General features: G+C 56.0%; 1 long non-coding RNA gene across 1 annotated transcript; it reads right to left on the reverse strand.

Moving 5' to 3' along the window:
- Nucleotides 1–10,582: 10,582 nt before the first annotated feature.
- LOC142067161 (uncharacterized) lies at nucleotides 10,583–16,365 on the reverse strand. The gene is made up of 3 exons (XR_012663919.1): nucleotides 15,864–16,365; nucleotides 15,711–15,785; nucleotides 10,583–11,101 (listed from the first exon to the last, which is right to left on the reverse strand). It is a non-coding gene; the product is annotated as an uncharacterized LOC142067161 (long non-coding RNA).
- Nucleotides 16,366–16,769: the final 404 nt, after the last annotated feature.

Below are 16,769 nucleotides of genomic sequence, written 5' to 3' on the forward strand. Positions count from 1 at the left end.
GGACAAGAGCCAAAATAAGTGGAGCCACAGTTAGGAAGAGGAAGGGTCTTGGTCAGCTTTGGGCTGTCCTGCTTTATGTGTACCTTAGGCCCAAACTACAGGCCTTGGCCATGAGACTTCACTCCCACCAGCTTGGCAGCAGCAGAGCGTTTCATGGCATGAGCTTCGCTGGCCAAACCCAGTCCCCACCCAAGGTACAGCTTGCTCACCTGTGAAGCCTGGCTGCAGACAGGAGTGTCTGTGTGTTTTGAGGTACCGGCCAGGTGGAGAGCTGGTAGGTTTGCTCGAGGGAACTGCATCCCTACGTGTAACCTGGGGCTATGAGGGTGCTGACATGTTCGTGTTTATCCTCCTTCAGTGAGTGTCACCCCACTAACCACGGTGACACCCTGACTCCTGCCTTGGTCACCCCATGCCTGGTCCACCTGAGCACCTTCTTCCCCAGCAGTGGGGTTGGGATAGCAGTCCTGCCTCTCCTTCACCAAGGAACATCAATCATCAGACCCTTGTGGGTGTTCCTGGCAGAGTAGCATCCAGATGGCTCTGTGCTGACCACGGCTGCAGCTGTGACTCCATCCAGAAAGTGCAGAATCTTCGAGTCAGGACCAGAGAACCAGCACTGCCTCTCCAGCACCACAGGAATCCCGAGGTGTTTCGACAGCGTGTGCTCATTCTTTGCTGCTGCTGACCTTCAGAGAGGAATATGTGCTTCTGGGGACATTACGACTCCTCAGCTGCTTGGCGTCCTGTGGAAAGATTTAAGGCACAGCTGATGAGCAGTAGGACGTGATGGTATGAGTGCGTGTGGCTGTGCCCATCAGTCCTGCTGCAGCTTGGCTGGTGGCCTCCCAACAGCACACCATCACAGCTCTTGTGTCTAGCAAGGCTGGGACAGGTTCAGTGGGTGCAGGTGAGATTTAAGCTAATCACCAGGAGAAGCTGATCACCAGCAGTGCTTTAGGACCAGGTCCAGCAAAGCAGGGGAGGGCTGTAGGAACACCCCGATCTACTGCAGCTGCTTCTCTGAGTGCAGCTCATGCTGGTCATGGGCTGGCCCAAGCCATCCTGGACCACCTCCAGCCTTGTCCACACACACAGTGCTGGACTTGGCTGGCCTGGAAATGGCCACAGGAGGACAATGACTACATGGGACACCCCAGACAGTGCTTTTAACAAACTATATATTGATTGAGACCCCTCCTGCGTGGAGCTGGTGAGCCCATGTAACCCCATGGGACATCCTCCAAGCACAAATCTGGGCTGTTTGTTCTTTTGCTGATATAGCACTGGCTTTCTTCCAGTTTGGCTTAAACCTGTTCACAAGTGACATAAATGAGCACATCAACCATCCCATTTCTGATGAGAAAAGACACTAACACCAACCAGTATAACTTTACTGCCTTGAATTCACCCCAGATTGACACTGGAGTGGTTTTGCTCTGTCAACACCAGTCTTTGGTCTGTAGGTGTCTTAATGTTATCCTTCTGGACTTGGAGAAATCATTCAAACCAGCCCAGCTGTTTGATCAGCACAGTTTCCCAGTTGGGAATTGACTGGGAGAAGCCTGGTGAGTCTGTCGCTGGCTGAGCTGGCAGCACCAGGGACGTGGGGTTGGATCCTGGGTGCTTGTGAGCTGTCCATGGCTATTAGCCCTAGCTAGCCGTGAGCCTGCAGCCACCAAACAGGTGATAACAAACCCTAACAGCAAAAAGCAGAGTTCATAGCCCTGCCATGGCATAGAGGAGGGATGGTACAGGTTCAGGACTCATGTCTAGACTGCTACCGACGCAGAGTGCAGCCCCCTACCCAGCACCCACCTTGTCATGGCAAGTTGCCTTTCCCATGTAGAAATTCTGGTGTCATCACTACAACCATCATATGGGGTGACCGTATCCACAGGGTAAGGCAGGTCTGTTCACCCATACTCTGCAACCACCCTTCTTGCTCTAGCTCACCAGGTCTCCCCACCCTGCAGCCTCCCATCTCAAACTGGATCCGCATTTTTATTGCAAAGCCTGCAACGGGGGGAGCACAGGGAGGCAGCAGTGGGGACACGGCCAGCGCTGGCCCTCCCTGCCAGCTGCTTGTCTCTCCCTAAGCACTGTTTGCTCAGTGCTGGGTGCCCTGAGAAGGCAAACATGGCTGTGACGGAAGGAGCAGAAATGAGGGCAAACAGAGGCTGGCATGGCCCCACAGCCTCCTGCCATGGTGAGTGGCATTCGCAGAGTTCCCAGGGTACAGCCAGAGCCGACGACCCCAGCAGCCCCATACCTCTTCCCTGAGACAGCTCAGAGCACAGCAAAAAGGAACCACTGCTTAAGCGTCCCTTGTCCCAAGAGAGCTGCATGACCCATGGCATGGGAGAATTCAGCCGAGGGGCTCCGGCTGCTGCAGCCCCGGCAGCGCTCCCCCCGCTTGGCCCCAAGCTGCGTTCACAGAGTGCAGATTTAAAACTGTGCCATGTGAGCCAGGCAGACCAAGCTCCCAGGGACAGAGAGATTGGTGGCTCCTGAGGACAGAGGGACAGTCCACACCAGGAGGATGGTTGATGCCATTACGCTAAATTTGCCACGTTTGTGCACTGTCCTGAGGAGCAGAACGCGGACCGGTTGGTCCCACTGTGGGGGAGCGACCCTGTGGCCAACTGGCAGTGTCCCCGCACCCCACATGCAGCCCCTGCCATTCTCTCTGAGCCCCAGGCATCATATCTGCAGCCAGAGGGGCTGGAGTGATGCACCCCTGGCCCCCTCCACTCTCAGCTCCCTTTGGCTGCCCCGATGGAGGGGAGGGAAGGGAAAGGAAAGGTTAAAGCATCTTCCCAGTGCTGCTTGGGGAAGGATAAGCTGGGTTCAAACCAGGGGTGGCAGTGGTGGGGTCTCATGTCCCCATCAGAGATTGACTTACATTGGCTCACCCTCATGGGTGAGCTGCCTTGGGCCCTGTCTGGCAGGGCTGCCTTCCCAAGGCAGCAGAGCCTGAGGGGGACAGGGTGCCCATTTGACCCAAAAAGGGCCATGCTGGGACTGTGCACACCCAGCTCCTTGGGAGCCTGCAGCCCTTGGTCAGAGCTGATCCCGTGCCAGGCCAGGACCTGGCTGACCCTTGGATGTAGAAGCCTCTGAGCCAACATAAATGACCTCCTCCCATAATTAGCACAATAATTTGCTGGGGAGCTGTGCTAATTTCTCATACGACATCCCAGGTCAGAGACAGTCCTAGTTTTCCTCCTAACACTTGCTGAGCCCGACCTGCTGAGAACACACCCTGCTTATCACCCGTGTGCCCCGGCAGGCTTGGCTCTCTGCTGGGCCCGCAGGCAGTGGGTCCCTGGTCTTGCACTTTGGAAGCCATTTAGACCTCTTGAAAAGGAGCCCGAAATAGGTTCTCACCCCTCCCTGATCTACCCCACAGGGACCAGCCAAGGGGACTCAGCATCCTTGCCACGCCAGGAGCTGCGCTCATCCAGAGGGATGTAGCCCTGGAGAGCATGGCCTGGCTGCATTAAGAGCACTGGCATTTCGAGGGCCACATCTGCCAGTTTAAAGCAGAGAAATACAGTGTTCACGGGCTGATAGCTGCATGCACAAGGTGTGTCTGCAGATAATGATGGTGGGGTCTGAAGTCCAGGAGATAAGAGGCTGGGGAAAGCAGTCCAGGGAGCTGCTGCCAGGAGAGATTTCAGGGCCCTGCAGATGGAGCGGAGCGGATTCCCAGTACATGGTGCTGGGGCTACCAGGCCGTGCTGGGAGAGGGCAGGTCCCCACTGGCCACTGGTCCAGCGTGGCTCTGGCTGCCTTCACCCTGCTCAGCTGTGCACCCCCAGAGCACAGTCCTGGCAGAGGGGACTTCACCTGGCAATGTGCTGGGAGCAGTGGGGGGTGCCCGGGGATAGTCGGGGGCGGGAGAGGGTGAGGGGCACAGCTGGGGCTCACGGGAGGCAGAGGGGGGCAAATGCTGCCCTGCCAAATCTTCCCACGCCCACCCTTTGCCACACAACGGCCCTTTGTCCATGCCTGTCACAGCAGGGATGAAGTCCCTGCCGCTGCTCCCCGACCCAACACCGAGCCCCACAGCCCTGGTGGTTGTTGCAGGCAAAATAAGAATAATTAGAAGGAGGTGCCTTTTATTACAGGTGTCTCTGAAGGCCTGGCAGAGTCCTACCCCGGGGGGCCCTTTGATCTCAGCCTTTGAAACCTTATAGTTTTGCTGACAGAGCTGCTCTGTGTTTCCAGGTCACCGGGATGATCATTTCCATCTGGGAACAATGAGCTCTTTATGCTGCCCTGCGCACTGGACCCTCCCTGTGCCGAGAGGACCTGCGCGTGGGGAGGATGCGCTGCCACACACGCCTTTGTCAGGGTCGGTTCCTTCTCCAGGTGGATGACGCAGTGAGGGACAGAAGCAGAAGCAGCCCACCCAGCTCAGCGTCCTCATTCTCCATGGGAAATGGGAGGCTTTTCATGCTGGGAAGTCAAGTTCCCCCAGTGCATAGTCCTGGGAGAGAGCCTTTTGTCCCTAAGATGTACCACAAAACCTTCCTGCTCTCCAGGGGGCAACTCCTGCACATCTCCAGCCCCAGGGGCTAACCCAAAATCCAGTTTCTGGGGTGGGTGAAGCAGGCACATGGTGGGTTTCTGCACATGGTGGGGTTTCTGTTCCTCCCAGTGCATCGCACCCAACACCTCACTCTAGGGAGCAGGGCACACCAGAGCAGGTCCCCAGGCCAGGGCACTGCAGGGTGGGCACCTCTGCTGCACGCTGCTGGCATTGTCTCTGAAACAGCAGCTCCCCAGGCACTGTTCTGGGGCTCCCCACTGCTCCAGACTGCATGGCCAGCCCCCTGCGCTCTGCTGGTGCCCAGGCATCAGGAGAAAGCCCTAAGCCTGTATTTCTCAGGGTTATATGGACTTTGCTGGTTGGACAGCCCTGCTACAGAGCCTGGGAGCTGGTCACCTGGGGACAAGCCCAAGAACAGACGACTTGGGGAGAAGAAGCCCCTCAACACCCTGTTGGCTGTTGCCCCCCTTTGGGACTTTGTCTGAACTGGAAAAACAGCATCTGAAAAAAAGAGCATCTTCATGGTTTACATGATCTGCATTTGTGCCTTTTCCAGTTCCGCAGCCTTCCCCAGTCTAGGAAGTGGCAGGGGCACCTTCACCTCCTCTTCCTCTCCCAGCCGCAGCCTGCCCAGCTCCCTTGCTTACCCTGGGGGTCTGCACCTCCACCCTTCTATGGGTCCCAGCTTGGCATGGGGCTGCTGAAGGCTGTGGTTTGCATTTGCATTTGTCAAAACAACACATTGTTCTCCAGTAGCAGGCATGGGACCGGTCCTGCAAGTTCCCTTGGTTGTGACAGTCAGTTTTTCCTGGGGTACAAGGCAAGATTTTGACTAGAAGAGCTCCAAAGTCTGGTCCCTGGCAAACGGGGTGTCCCCAAAAGTGCTCTGGGGACATGCACCGGGGACATGCACCAGGGACATGTCTCGGTTCAGTCTAACCCCTTTGCATTGTGCTTGCGTGATGCTTGCCCAGGGAAGCTGGTAGTGTTAGCCACTATCTTCCATGTTCCAGCAGCAGCTGTCACACTGCCATAAACCATCCCACCTCTCTCCTGTACCCATGGAGGCTTGGCACACCCCTGCGATGGGGCATCCCAAAGCCGGGGAGCAGATCCTACAGCAGCAGCTGCTCTGGAGACCATGGCCATGGTGACTGACAGGCTGATCAATTAATGGACAATATGAACAGAGCCAGAAATGTCCTTGTGTGTGGTTTCTGGGTTCTTTTGTTGCCCTCTCCTTTTGCTGAATGTCACCTTCTGGTTTTGCAAAGCAAATCCTGGCTGTGCAGGGGCGGTGGAGCAGGGACGCCTGCCCGTTTGCCAGGTAAATTCCCCAGAGGGCAGAGCACGAGCTAAGGCCAGTGGCCAACCTCTCCTCCTGGCCCCACAAAGCTGTTGTCATCAGCACACAATCCCCTTCTCCCTTTCCCCAACACGCTCCAGCAGAGCCATCTCCAGGCAACCCAGCCAGAGCCCAGGAGTGTCTCTCCCCTGCCAAGTGTGGTGTGCTTGTGCCCGCACATACCTTGCATACCTGGACGCAGGCATCACCAGGAACGCTAACCCTTTCCTACTCTCCAGACAGCAACGCCTGCCCAGGCACTGACCTCCCGCAGATGCCACTGGCCTCCTGACCCAGTCCCAGCAACCCGAGGATCCAGCACTGCGTAGGCATCTCTGGCACCCACCTGGGCAAGGAACCAAGAGCCTCTGTGGTACAAAAACTCGTGCTTGGCTGCCTCTGCCTGTGTCCTGGCTGCCCGAGAGCTGCTTTACTCCATAAGCAAGCTGGAGGGTAACTTGCCCTGTTTAAACCCTGCCACCCATATGCTGCTACAGCCTGTCTTACGCTTTGATTGCACTCCCCTCCAAGGGGCCAAGGGTGCTCCCAGCTCCCCCAGTGAAACAGAGGTCACAATGTATAGAGAGTCCACTGCGGGTCGGGGGCTTCTCAGCAGCTCTTTGCCTCCCCTAAGCAGTGCTGATGTGGATCAGACTGGATCTCTGCATATCTCCAGGATGCTAAAAGGTCCACCATGGTCCCTGCAGCATCTTCAACTCACAGCTGCAGCCTGGCCAGATATGCAGTGGCTCCCCATGGCTGCTCCCAGCCAGCACCCCCCACACCGTGGTGGGCCATGGTGACCTGTCAGATGTCCTGCACCCAAACCTGGTGCATCAGGGGTGTTAGGAAGGGAGCCTGGGGACAAATCAACCCGAGCCACATGTGGCAGTCTGTACTGGGTCGTTGCTCTTCTGGTTCAGTATAGACATCCAGCCCACACTTCACATGAAACATCCCTGGAGAAGGAGGGTATCTTTTCTGCTGGAGGCTGAGATCCAGATGAGACTGTGTCAGAGAAGACATGAATCTATCCATGCATGTCTGGCACCGCAGGTGCTGTGTGTCCATTTTGGCACACGTGTGTGTATTTTGGCATGTGCCACCCTTAATGGGTGGGAGTCTGCATCCAGCTGGGTCCCCAAGTTGCTTGCCGGTGTTTGCATGTTCTCCTGGCTCTGTGTGCTCTCTGCAGGGATGGATACATAGAGAAGGGGATTAGCTTATGCCTGCCCAGGAGCTCCAAGTCCTACTTTTCCTCCATAGGTTCTCATTGCAAGGACTTCACAAGATCTCCTCACTTGCTTCTCTGCCAGGTCTTGCTTAACCCACCCTAAGAGCTCCTCCTGCTTCCCCCTTCAATCTGCTGCCTGTCTGGCTTCTGGCAGCCCATGCTGCTGGGTCTGAGACCTGGATATAGCAGATGGCCTGGGACCTCTCCCCTGAGCCAGCCTGCCTATCCTGACTGTGACCAGAGATTCATGCCATCCAGGTCCGAGCTCCTAAGAACCCTCTATCCAAAGGCCAAACTTCCCAGAGGCCTGTGGGTGGTTGAACACCTCAGCCAGGTGGGCTGCCCAGCTCCCACTGCTCCAGCTCCCACTCTCCACAGACCTGCACAGCCCATGGTGGAGCAGGAGGTCTACAGAATGGGGCAAAACCATGAGTAGGGTTTTTTTGTGCCTGAGACCAGGGGAGTTTGTGCCTCCACTGTCCCAAGGCTTGAGCAATATATTAGAAGTAGATGAGGCATGGAAGAGCACAGAGGCAGCCTGAGCAGCAGTACCAGGACAGGCGTGGCTGTTAGGGATGCTGGGGGTTGGGCTCACAGCATGAGCAGTACTATTTTGAAGGCCCAGTAAGTGATCTTAAGAAGAAAAAGGACAGGACAACCTTGAAGCATGACATGAGATCATGCAGGTGTCTCTGGAGGACACTAAGAAGGGTGAGCTGTAGGTACAGGCAGCACCTAGTGCACACTGTACTCCAGGCCCTTTGCTAGGCAGAAGTGTGGGATGGAGTCTAAGCTGTCCAGGGGCACCAGGAGATTTTTGGCTGTTTCCTGGACAGATGGATCCCAGGAAACTTGAGGGACTGCTAGTCCAGGATCTCCTTGTTGTGGGTCCTGCCCAAGAGGCTCTGGTGGTTGGTGGCTGGTCCATCTGAGCACAGCTCTCTACCACTGGCACCCGCCGGCTGGTGGTTATTTTGCAGGTGACTAATGCTAAGTGCCCAGGTGACAGGGCTGATGCTGGTCCCTGAGGGCAGGCTGAGTTGGCTTGAGCTGGGGATGCAGCTCTGAGTGACAGAGCTCTGCTACCTGTCTGGTGCTGAGTCCTGGGGGCATGGCACAGAGAAGAGCAGGGAGAGGCAGGCAGGGAGCTCAGAGCACCTGTAGCAGAGCTGGGCCTGGCAGCTTTGCTGTGTTTCCATCTTCCCCAGATGTTATTGCTGTTCCAGTGTTGCCAGCTCCTGAGTGAGAGGAGTTTAAGGAAACCCCAACTGGATGTTGAGATCAGATTTAGATCTTGCGGCTGATGAAGGAAGCCTGCTCCAGGGCATCTTCCAGCACCGAGCACCCAGTCTGGGACAGGTTCCCAAGCTGGAGGGCACCTTGTTCAGCCCCAGGCAGCATGACTCATGCTCAGCAAGGCCGCTCACAGCCACAGGGCAGCCCCACACTGGGAAAAGCGGTGGATGTAAGTGCCCAGGGTGATAAACACCAGCATGTGCAGAGCATGGCTGCACACCACAGCTAGCCTGCAGTGTGCTAGACAAGGGATGGGGAGATCCGTGTGGCAAGCAGACCAGTAAAGCTGAGGAGGACACAGCTATGGGGTTTACCTGCCTAAGACAGAACCACCCAGAAGCCCCAGGAGCAGAGCCTGCCCATCCCCTCCACCTCTCCAAGCTCATGGGCTGTGCCTGGACCAGCTCTGGGTACACGGGAGCGAGCCGGTGGCTCTCGCCAGCCCTGCTCCCCTAACACGGCATGAGCCTCCCTGGGCCCCACCAGGTGATGGGGCGAGCCAAGAGCTGAGCCCCGCTGCTGCCTTTGAAGACTGCTCATGCCTTCCCCCATAAACCCAGCGCTGACAGCCTGTACCCCGCTGAGCCTGGGGCTGCTGGCCCAGGAGTTGCGCAACAGGCAGGGCTGAGCCCTGGCACCGGCTCTGCAGCCACCAGCCCAGGGGTGCCAGTCTGCACCCTGAGCAGCCCCTGCCTCTCCTCCTGCCCAGGGGTGCCGGGCAGCAGAGCCACAGCTGGGGTCTTGGAGCAGCTGGGCTGGGACAGCTTTGGGGACCTCCCCAAGAGCTTGCAGCCAGCCCAGTGCCCTGTGCCACGGGTGCTGGTGTCACGCTGCACCAGACGGGTGGCAGCACCATCCTGGCACGCTGCCTTAGTGGCTTGTTCCATGCCAGGAAACCGTGTTGCTTCAGAGCAAGTGGAGAGGAGCTAAAGTCCTTCCTCGCATGACCTTGGCACAGCTGGCTTTTCTCAGAGGTAATGAAAGGCATAGAGGCTGCATTGGGGGTCTCCCAGCACCAGTCCTGGCCCGGCCCCCAGTGATGAAGGAGAGGGGGGGCCAGCTGAGCACTGCTGCCAGGGAGATGGTGCCTGCTGGCCCAGAGAGGCGGAGCTAAACTCTCCAGGCAGAAAGCTTGCATTTTTTTTTCTCTCTGCCTTGCTTTGCAAGCTGCATTTGTGCCGTGCTTTGATAAGAGGCACTTCAATCCCCCAGCAGCTTTGGCTGGCCCCGGCTGCACATCCTGGGGGTACCTGGGAGGAGTGTATTCCTTCACAGGGTGGAGAAACCGTCCCCAGCTCCAAGCCCCCTCTGAGATGCTGCCCTCCCAACACGAGTGTAGTGTGTGATGTGCTTGGCCCTGCAGAGGATGTGCCTGACGTGTCTGTCCTCTTGCAGGCTGCTGGTAAACTGAGTCAGCTGCCTCCTACCCAGGAGACCTTCTACCACGGATGGGGAGATGGAGGCAGGGTAGAGGTTATGACTCACTCCCATCTTCAGGTATTGCTGTGGAGGAGCCAGGACCCTGCACAGGGCTGCATTGGCCACAGGAGGTGGGGAGCTGCACTGGTGCCGCCATGCAGCAGAAAGGGCAGGCTGGCTGAGCGGGGACGGTGAAAGGAGCAGCCTGGAGCATGGGATGACTCAGCTCCGATGTGGTGGGGGTGAGGCTCAGGCTCTGCCAAACCCAGCCTTTCGCAATGTGTTTACCAGGCAGCTGGTGCAGCCCAACCTCCTCAGCACCGAACCTGCTCACCAGGCTCAGCCAGGCAGAGGAGGGACTGTGTCCCCACCCCAGCCTCGCTGGCTCATGGTGGGGAGCCGTGCGAGAAGCCTCCAGCGTGCTTCAGCACTGCTGCTGGTGCTCTGCCCCTGCCCAAGGGGAAAGTGAGGCAGTGCGCTGAGGTCGGAAGCGTGCTCCCAGGGCAGCCAAAAACTGCCAGGTACACCGAAACACAGACCCAGACCACACCACCAACCCACAGGGACGTGGTGGCACATCAGGAGGCACATCCACATGATGCCATCCCAGGGAGAGAGATAGAATTTCCCCTGCTTTCCTTATGCTGTTTGCTAACTTCTGTCCAAGTCACCCGGCCACCTTCTGCCAGCTACCAGGTTACGTGTCCCAAATGAGCGGGACACAGAGAGTGAGGGGCAAGTCCCTTTTTATGGATGGTTTTAGAGCAAAATGTTCTGTCTTGAAAAATTTCCCCAGATGAACGCCAAAGGCAACAAATCCAAATGATGTTTTTTTTTCATTTTAACTTCTTGTGGAGTTTGAGATAGGAAATGCTGGTCAGAAGCAGAAATACCAACATTTCATTCTGCAATGAGCTGGAGTGGAGGGTGTCAGGTGGTGGCCCATCTCCCTGCTTTCCTCTGTAGGTGACCTCGGCTTTGCTGCTGCAGCACAGCTGGGGATGAACACCTAACGGCAAGGGTCACCCGTGCTCCTGCAACTTGCTGCAGGAATGCCTGCTGTACAGTGGGCAGGAGCGTGTTGTACATGGGACCCCAGAAAAGAAGCCCTGGAGACATCAGTGGAAATCTCACGTGCCTTCAACAGGTCCATGTTGATGCCTTCCACACTGGATACGGGGCACCGCAGAGTGATTCCATCGTCTGCTGAACACTGCTCACGCCTGGCCAGCTGGGACTCTTTGTTATGCTGTGCAAATGAACAGATGAACAGTTTTCAGCAGTTAACCTCAAAATGCAGTTCCCACTTAACCCAGTTGGGCTCTGGGCAAGGCTCAGCCCCCAGAGAAAACCACGTCTGGGCCCGTCTCCCGCCAGCCTCTTTGCTGGCTGGTTTCCATCACATGATTCTTGTCAGCTCCCAGTGCCAAGGGCTGGGAAGGGACCTGTGTCATTGCATTGTCCCTGGGATATTTATTGCTTGGTTACTGAACTAGGTTCAGGTTGGCAGGAGCTTGCATTACAGGCAGCAGGCAGAAACTGGTGTCCCCAGCCTGGCAGCAGCAGCGGCAGGGCAAGGTGGGCAGCTGGGTAATGCTTGCTGCTGCTGGAGTCTTGGCTCCTCTGGCATCGCAGGGCTGTGGGGATGGCTGGCAAGACGTGGCTGTGCAGTGCCATGGCTGGGCATTGCTCTTGATACCAGCTCCGGCTGCCTAGGGAGGGCTCAGCCACCCTCGCTCCTGCCAGGCACTCGTCCCTCCCCACCAGCGTCCAAGGGTTCACCCCAGCTGCTCCGCTGCCCCAGCTCCAGAGCAGGAACATCAGAGAGGGCAGGGCCCACACATGAAAGAGAAATGTCTTCATCCACCCCATGCCAGGAATATCTGCCCGCAGGGCGTGTGCACGGTGGCTTTTACATCTGCTGCTTCTCAGGGAGGGGTCCCCAAATGCACATCCAGCCCAGCCCAACACCTCCTCCCCTCCCAGGGCCAGCCTTCAGCAGCTCTCCCTCAGCTCAGGCTGACTTGCAGCCCCACCACTGCAGCAGAACCTGGCAGGTTTCTGACCCCTGCAAGATATAAAACTGTTGCCCCATCCCTCGGGTCAGAGGGTGTCTGGGGAGGTGGCGGAGCCACCACATGGCACATCTAGGAGCCACGCATGCCTGTAAATCAGTAATGAAGCTGGCAGGTCTTTTGCTGCTCCTGTTTTCTCACTCATGTGACTCTCCCTGTCTGCAGCCTCTCCCCTCGATGACAGGCAGGGATGGGTGACAAGGTGACTATCGACAGCCACATGCCCCTGAGCTGACACTGCCCTGCCATGCGGTGGCACTGGGATGTGCAACAGCGGGCATATGGCAGCAGGATATGGGATGGGGTGGGCTCCTTTCTTATACGGGACCATCCTCCATGCTCCCGGTGCTGAGTAGCAGCCGGCTGTGGCAGGGCATGCTGGGGCTGGAGCATCTGATGCACAGACCTGAGCCTCTTCTTCTTGCAGTCCTCATTTAGCGATGCCTCTCATTTGGTATCTGCTCTTCCCCAACCACTTCTCATCACGCTGTGAGTATGTGGCATGAACCCACCCACCCTCCCACCTTGGTGGTCTCTGGCAGATGGCAACCCCTGGCATACACCTGTCCCTCCAGCAAGCTTTAGGGACTGAAATAAAGTTTTATTTCGATTATGGTATCCATAACAGCGAGGGATAAGAGCGGGCACCAAAAAAAACCACAAACCAGTTTCTATGGCAACCAGGAACAATCTCCAGTCCAGACCCTGGTGATACATCAGTTCCCTGACACGGGACAGCATGGTACGTTGGCCACAAAAAAACATTTGAAAGGACCGATGAGGTACGAAGCAGAAGTTGCAAAGAGCAGCTCCCTCAGCTGTGGAGCCCTGCCACCACTAGAACACCTTTCCTCCTCTCTGCACCAGCCCCCTTTGCATGTTCTTCTCTTATGCTCTGCAAAAAACAGAGCCAGGAGAAATTCCTGTAGTTTCACAGCTGGGGAGCAGGACAGGGACCTGCCCTCCCTCAGCCCTCTCTCAGTTCCAGGAGGGCTGGTGCCAAGCCTGCACCACCACCAGCTCTTTGCTGCAGATGAGTGCTCTTCACCTACGGTCTCACCCCAGCCTGGGAAAGCCTCTGCCTCATCCCACATCTCTGCAAGCTCCAATGGTGGGTGACGGAGCACCCACAGCGTAGGGGTGTTCCTGCATGGAGATCTCTCTGGGACATCCCAACAGCCCATGACTTCTGGGAGAAGGCAGCACATGCATCATCATCTCATTCCTACATAAGGCAACTCAGCATGGGGGTGGCACAGGGGACCACCACCCATCCCTGGAGACTCACCTGCTCTGAGGCAGCTTGTGCACTGTGTGACACAAAGCCCTCCATGCCCACACACAGAGGAAACCTTGGAAGGGGTTACCAGAGAGGTTGTGGAGGCATCATCTGGGCATGGTCCTGGGCAACCTCCTCTAGCTGACCCTGCTCTGACCAGGGGTGTTGGACTAGGTGACCTCCAGAGGTGTCTTCCTTGATCTCCACTTTGGGAACCTTATGGCTTTCTGGAAGGGGACACCCGTGGGGAGGCGTCCCCATACCTCCCCATGTCCAGAGCCACAGAGCCCCATGAGGCCCATGTTCAGCTGGGGGAGGAGAATCATAAAATCATAGAATTATTAAGGTTGGAAAAGATCTCTAGGATCATCAAGTCCAACCCCCAACCCAACACCCCCAGGCCTCCTAATCCATGCCCTGAAGTGTCACGTCTACACGTTTTTTGAACAACCCCAGGGATAGTGAATCCACCACCTCTGGGCAGCCTGTGCCAACCCCTGACCCCTCTGGCAGTAAAGACATTTTCCCAACATCCAACCTAAACCTCCCCTGACGCAGCTTGAGGCCGTTTCCTCCCGTCCTGTCACTGGTGTCCTGGGAGCAGAGACCAGCCCCCCCCTCACTCCAGCCCCTCTCAGGCAGCTGCAGAGAGCGAGAAGGGCTCCCCTCAGCCTCCCCTTCTCCAGGCTGAACCCCCCCAGCCCCCTCAGCTGCCCCCCAGCACACTTGTGCTCCAGACCCTGCCCCAGCCCCGCTGCCCTTCTCTGGACACGCTCCAGCCCCTCCAGGGCCTTCTTGTCCCGAGGGGCCCAAACCTGAGCCCAGCATTTGAGGTGGGGCCTCCCCAGGGCCGAGCACAGGGGCCCCATCCCTGCCCGGCTCCTGCTGGCCACACCAGTGCTGACACAAGCCCGGGGGCTGGTGGCTGCCTTGGCTGCCTGGGCAGGTGTCCAGACACCCTCCAGGTACGTCACGGGCCAAACAGTTCAGTTTCAGCTATTCTGATGCCATTTTTTCCAGCAACAGGGGGTTCTGCTCCCCGAGTAACCCTTTATTAACAGTCACTTCTGATTGGCTCCAGGGCAGAACAAGGTGTCTCCCAGGGCGAATCAGAACACAGCTTCTGCCCCCACAGGTGCAGCAGTGAGAGGCAGAGTCTTATTGGCCGTTTGGGCCTCTCCTGGGGGAATATCAGTGAAAGCTTGGCTCTGATTGGCTGCTTGGTTCCATCCTGGGGGCTCATTGGTTTCCGTGACTGGTTTCTGGCTGGCTGCTGCACCGCAGCCTTGGGACACCGCCGGGTGTCGTGGCTGTGCCCCAGCTCACAGCACCCCCAGGCCATGGGCGGCTGGACGGCTCTGGTCCCTACTCCTTGCACGGCACCAGCCCCTGCCCGCTGCCCCAGTCCCCTGTGCCTGGCTGGTGGTGCACAGGGCAGGCTGCCCACGGGGCTGCGGGTCTCCTGTGGGGCCAGCTCCTGAGGAGAGGGCAGAGCCTTCCCTTGGCTCGCCCCGTGGGTGCACGCTCTGTCGGAGACAAGCCCAGGCATGCGTATCCCCAATGCGGGAGGTGGTGTCACACCTTTAGGATGCTGAGGATGCCCCTGCTTCCCTCCTGAGGATCACCATCTGCTGGAAATGGCTGTCGAGGGCTCAGGCCAGGTTTTAAATATCAGTCTCTGTCTTTCCTTTTCTGCTTTCTGTGATCTCAGCAAGCCCCAGAGCCTGAGAAAACAAAGCTGTATGGGTGGAAAATTATCCCTGGCTGCAATCCTGAGAGTTTTAAACAATATCTCTGATTCCTTAGGAGAATAGTGGAAGGGAGAGGCTCCATCTGTGCAGCAGAGCATGGAGCAGGTCATAAAGCACATGGGTAGCCAGGGTCACTGGGCAAAGCCAGGGGAAATGGGCATGAGACATCACTTGTGTTCCTTCCCTCCTTGCTGTTGAAGTTCCCTTTGTGGCACTGGGTCAATTAGCATAGCACATGAAACAGAAAGGTCCTTTCCTGCTCCATCATACCCACACGGGGTTTTTCTGAGAAGCTCTGTCTTTGGCATTATCAGACATGTACTGACTTAACTGGCAATCATTTGTCACCATAAGGTCTTTCTGTAGCTTTTAATGCACTGGCTCCAGAAGGGATCCCCGTGAGACTCAGCTGGTGACCTCAAGCTTTAGAGATCATTTCATTGCCAGAATCTGACTCTTCCCCATAACACACTGCTAAACCACATGCCGTGGATCCCCCGCTAGTCAGCAGCACCACCACTGAGTTCCCCAAGCTCTGTGTGAAGACATTTCTCCAGGTGAAGGTCCTGGCATTTTTTTCTCTCCATTCATATAAACAATTGTGTTCTGAAATTTTCTTCTACTGGCACCCCCATTTGAGGGATCTCATCTAACTTCTTCACTGTGAAGAAAGAGTCCAGCCTGGGAAGCCCCCGGGTGCTTCTGCAGGGAACAACAATTGACAGATTCATCTCACTTCTCTTTACAACTTACCTTCCGTGAGTGCTCCTGTTATACTCCATCGTTTGTTGACTCCAGCCTCTTTGGCAGGCAACCATCTTCTGTGTACTTTAAAAAAAAAAAAAAGTTTGAAAGTTAGTTGTTATGCCTTTAGAAAGTTGTTCCTCAAAAAAGAATTTGGCTCACCTTACTGTGGTTTTACATTTCACTTGCCCAGGTTTACACTCTTTGCTGTTTGCCTTGTTTGGACACGGCTATAGCTTATTCAAAGATATCACTTTACTTCCAACAGGCTCCCATACTTGCTTTTTAAAAGAATTTGCTATAATACTGCTTGAATCTCTTTGGACGGCCACTGTACATTTAGTCGGTGCCTCCAGCGTCGTATTTACATAGTTTCCAACATTTTACTCTTTTGGTTGTTACTTTTAGTTTCTCAATTTCCTCATTTTCTTAGTTTCTTCATTTTAATAGTGTCCTTCTTTTTGCACTATTTTGCACTATTGCTGCAGGTTTTATGCTGCAGGTTTTCCTGTCCAAGACATTGTTATGGTCATCAGAATAAAATTTTGGACTAGGTTTGTTGTCCTGCTTGTGGAGCCATGTAACAGATATACTAAGACTAGGATGGAGAAAGTGTGGGTGGGAATGGCTGGGTGTGAAAGCACCAGAAGACCACCCTAAAGAGGAAATTATGAGAATGGCCTGCACTGATAACCAGGGGCGCAATCAACATCAGGCAGATGCTGAGGAATCTGCGTTTGCATCAGCCCAGGTGGCTGCACTTTGATAAGGCCTGGGTGTAGATGACTCACCAGCAGAAGACTTGCGCTTTGATAGCAGGAGGATGGCAACAAGATACAAGCACATCCCTTACATCTTCCTCCTCCCCAACACCATGATGGCACCTGTAAAGACACCCACAACAAGGAAGCCCAGACAAAGGGCAACAATCCTGCCTGAGGGTGACATAAGCAAGGATCAGAGGCTAAAGATGCTGCCGTGAAAATGGTTGATTCCTAAACAGTACTGAAGACCTGGTCTCACCAGTTTGCTGTAGCCAATTAAGAGGAACCCATGAGATACAGTGAA

This window comes from Phalacrocorax aristotelis, chromosome 21 (genome assembly GCF_949628215.1).
Source record: "Phalacrocorax aristotelis chromosome 21, bGulAri2.1, whole genome shotgun sequence".
Lineage (NCBI taxonomy): Eukaryota > Metazoa > Chordata > Aves > Suliformes > Phalacrocoracidae > Phalacrocorax > Phalacrocorax aristotelis.